General features: G+C 40.3%; 1 pseudogene; it reads left to right on the top strand.

Annotated features, from left to right (window-relative positions):
• Nucleotides 1-1,175: 1,175 nt before the first annotated feature.
• LOC123609971 lies at nt 1,176-2,547 on the top strand (annotated as a pseudogene).
• Nucleotides 2,548-4,533: the final 1,986 nt, after the last annotated feature.

Raw genomic sequence — 4,533 nt, 5'->3', positions numbered from 1 at the left:
TAGAGCTCTATACTCACGGCATAGAGCCTGCTTGAGATTCTCTCTCTCCTTCTCTCTCTGCCCCTACCCTGCTTACACACATGTGCTCCCTCTCTCAAAATAAATAACTAAACATAAAAAAAAAGTGTTAGTGGTTGTCCTGTTTCATAACTAACCAGATGTTTATAATGCAAAGATGTGTATTGTCATAGAAGTAGGTATGGGGTATTGTGGAGCACTGACGAGGGCACCATGTTTGAATTACAGTAGTAGGCTCTAGAGAGGAAAAGGGGGAAAAAAGCTTTCTTTTAAAGCAGGGTTGAGAGATCAATTCTGGAAGTAACTGTGATCAGCAGGAGAGCAGCTTAAGCATGAGAACTTGAAAATCATTCATCTTGGTAAGGGAAAAGGTCAATGGCTTTAAGTTTAGACAGATTTGGGGTCAAATTTAGTCTCTACCATTTACTATAAATAAAATGGAAGTCATTTCTCATCTCCTCTAAGCCTCTGTTCATCCAAAATATTAGAATAATCATATGTACCTTATTATAAACATTGAATTCATCTTATTGAAAAACAGTGGAGGTCATGAGACTGGCTTGCCTGAGAGCTCTCACAGGTTAGGTGAAAAAGTATAAGATCAGATAGAGAGTAGAGGGTGGTGGCTAACCACTTGATGCTGGAGTCAGTCTTTCCAGGTTCCATTGATTCCTGGTTCTATCACCTACAAAATGGACCTTTAACAATTTACTTCATCTCTCATCTACAAAATGGTAATTTCAGTACTTCTACTTCCTATGGCTATGGATTGAGTGACTTAATAAGAGTGAACATTTAGAAAGGATTTTGGAGTGTTTTAAACATTCATTTTTAGGATGTGTACCTGTCTCTCTTTTGCTACTTCTCAGGAACAAAGAAGTTCTGCATTTAACTGCTCCTGCCTCCTCTTGGCCTGATTAATCTCTTTTCTATATATTACATTCTACCTCTTTATCTTTTCCATTGGCACTGATACAGGCTGAAATCTATCTAGCCTTAAATGATATACATATATATCATATATATCTATGTTCATATAAATGATTATATATATATATATATATATATATATATATATCCCTTTTCAAGGTCAATGTACTACCCAACTACCACCCTGAATTCTCACCTTTAGGGCTCAACTGAAGAAACTTCTTCATGATCACAAAAGGGAAATGAGGCTGGAGCTGTGGGCACTTTTTCTATCCATGGTGTCTCAGATTCATTCTTAAGGAACTGAGAACTTAATCTCCCAAAATGTCAAAAAGGCCATCATATGCCCCACTACCTACCCCAGCTACTTCAACACACATGCCCAGCAGGCCAGGGTTTGTGGGATGCAATCCATACAGTCACCTCCCCTACAACAACTGCAGGCCTGGAGGGAACCCAGGCACCAATGCCAGGCCATGGCATCCTCTGGTATTACAACTCCAAACTGTCAAAGCCACCAGATAAACCACTGATGGCCTATGTGAGGTACAGCAGAAAGGTCTGGGACCGAGGAAAAGCTTTCAACCATGATCTAAAGTTCAGAGAAGATTGGCAAGGTTATTAGTGGCATGTGGAGAGATCTCTGATGAAGAAAAACAAGAATATGTAGACAAATACAAAGCAGAAAAAGATAGAATACAATGAATCTGTGAAGGCCTATCATATTTCCCCCCAATACACTGCTTACATAAATGTACAAGGTTGTACAGAAGCTCCTTTAGAGAAAGAAAGTCAACAGAGACAGTCTTGCATGGCGAAAGGAGAACCTTACATGAGTATTCAGCCTGCCAAAGATCCAGAAAATCAAGATGATGGCTTTTCAGGGAAGTATACAGCCACTGTCCATTTCCAAAGAAACCACTGTCTCATCTGTGAAATCCTTAGTGAGAGTGTGGTGTTTGATCAGTTGTCACGACAACTAGAATGCACGTTCTCAAATGAAAGGTCCAGTCCTTAATGGCTCATCAGCAAACACCAGAAGATGAACTTCTTCAAAGAGAGGAGAGACACCAAGAAGAGAAGAGGAAATTCCTGGAAAGCAGAGATTCATTTAACAATGAACTTAAAAGCTTGTGTGATTTCAAAGTAGTAATGGATATGGGGAAAAAATGCTCCTGAAATTGCACAGGCAGAGGAACACACTCACAAAAGGCAAGAGAAAAGAGAGAAAGAGGCCACAGAACAAGCTGAAGGCAGTCAGAGTAGCATGGTTCCTGAGGAAGATCAAGCTGCCAGGAAGACTGAGGTAAAGAGAGATGACGAGAGCTTCCCAATGGAGACAGAGAAGACATGTCTTGAACAAGGGAAAGAAAGCCAACAGAAGGTGAAGGCACATCTACTCCTGAGGACAAGGCGAGCAGGCAGCAGGGAGTGGACAGTATGACTGAGGAAGGGACCAGTGATGGTGACACTGACTCAGAGAGCAATAATGCAACAGGGGAGGAACCACCAACAGACTCCCCCTGGAAGACGAGAGGAGAGAGTACATGTTGCCTTGTTCTATATGTTCTAAATACTTCTTTAGGGGCACGTGGGTGACTCAGTCTGTTAAATGTCCGACTTCGGCTCAGGTCATGATCTCATGGTTCATGAGTTTGAGCCCTGCATCAGGCCCTGTGCTGACAGCTCAGAGCCTAGAGTCGGCTTCAGATTCTGTGTCCCCCTTTGTCTCTGCCCCTCCTCTGCTCATGCTGTCTCTCTCTGTCTCTCAAAATTAAATAAAAATGTTTAAAAAATAAATAATTTTTTAAATGGGGGGAAAAAAGAAATTTCTTCATCATGGTCTCATTCTTCACTCCATTCTGTCCTGTGTACCCCTGTACTGAGAGAGCCCTTCCTTTCTAGATCACTGTTCTTCATATCACTGAGTTCAACTTTCATCTTGCCTGATATTTCGGAAGCACTTTGTACTACCTTTAAGTTAACATTAAACCACTACCTCTAAATAAAATAACATTCATAATAACAACCATAATAAAAATGATAGCATATTGCTTCAATTTCTCTGATACCACCCTCTACTGGCATTCCTCTAACCTTTTAATTCTCCCTTCTCAACCACATGGATGGTCCATTTTTTTCTATCCAATGTTTTTTTTGTTTTTTTGTTTGTTTTTGTTTTTTTATTTTATTTTATTTTATTTTTTTCTATCCAATGTTTAACTGTTGAATTTCTTTGCAGTGTGTCATTGGTCATGTATCTTTTCTCCCTCAGTGTCCTTCAGTTAAGTGTGCACACAATACCCATGGCTTCAGTTGTTAGGAATATGGTCTGACTTTAACTATATAAATATGTGTCTGCATCTCAGCCCTTTTGAATTCTAACCCCATATATCTGAATAACTGTTTGTATGTTTCCATGTTCAATAGTGAACTTGCAGTGTTTTCCTATAATGTCTCCTATCTGAATGAATGATAACAGCATCCATCCAACTGTACAAGTTGGAAACCTGAGAATCCTTCAAGACACCCTCTTATCTCTCATCCCCCATATCAGTGAGGCCTGATGCTCTATTGATTTTGCCTCCTAAATAGCTCTCAGACTCTGCATCTCTCAGCATCTTTTCTGCCAGGATCCTAACCCAAGTGATCATCTACTATTCCCTGAATTAATGCAACATCCTTCTAAGTGGTTCCAGTTTCTGTCTGTCCTGCAAATTTTTTCTCTACAGTACAGGAAAATTGATCATTTAATAGTGAAAATCTGATTGCAGCTTTCTTGTTCATAATTTTTCAGTGGTTTCCCCACTTTTTTTTTTAATTTTTTTTTTCAACGTTTATTTATTTTTGGGACAGAGAGAGACAGAGCATGAACGGGGGAGGAGCAGAGAGAGAGGGAGACACAGAATCGGAAACAGGCTCCAGGCTCTGAGCCATCAGCCCAGAGCCCGACGCGGGGCTCGCACTCACGGACCGTGAGATCGTGACCTGGCTGAAGTCGGACGCTTAACCGACTGTGCCACCCAGGCGCCCCAGTTTCCCCACTTTTAACATGTGCAGGGTGCGTCATTATCTGGTCTGCATTTCACTCTTCAGCTTTATCACTAACATTTTCCTAGTCTTTCTTTTCACTCTGACCTTCCTTCATTTCATCTAGTGAGCAATACTGCTCCCTGCCTTAGGCTGTCACAAGCACTGTACCCTCTGCTCTGACCATTCTGACTGTTCTCTTTTTTGTCAGTTAACACTCATCCGTTGGATCTCAATGAAAAAATCAAAGTTTTTATTTTCCAGCAAATGCTGAGGACATTTACCTAGACTAAGTTAGATCTTTCATTGACAGCACATTGCATTTGTCCTTCATAACACTTACCTTATTTTAATAACTGCTTCTCCCACTAGGCTGTACTTTTTGATGACAGGCAAAATGGTGTCTGCTTGACTCACAATTAAATTCTTGAATTTTTAAAGGGCTAGAAATCCCAAATTCCAGCAACATTTATTAAAGTCATTTTTTTTTTCCTCTCCTAGATTCTCCTAGAAAAATTTGTCTTTGCCATCTGGGTGTAAGACAAACATACTTTC

Source organism: Leopardus geoffroyi, chromosome A1 (assembly GCF_018350155.1).
Source record: "Leopardus geoffroyi isolate Oge1 chromosome A1, O.geoffroyi_Oge1_pat1.0, whole genome shotgun sequence".
Lineage (NCBI taxonomy): Eukaryota > Metazoa > Chordata > Mammalia > Carnivora > Felidae > Leopardus > Leopardus geoffroyi.
Note: the sequence above shows the minus strand (reverse complement) of the source record. Positions and strands in the feature narration are given on the sequence as shown.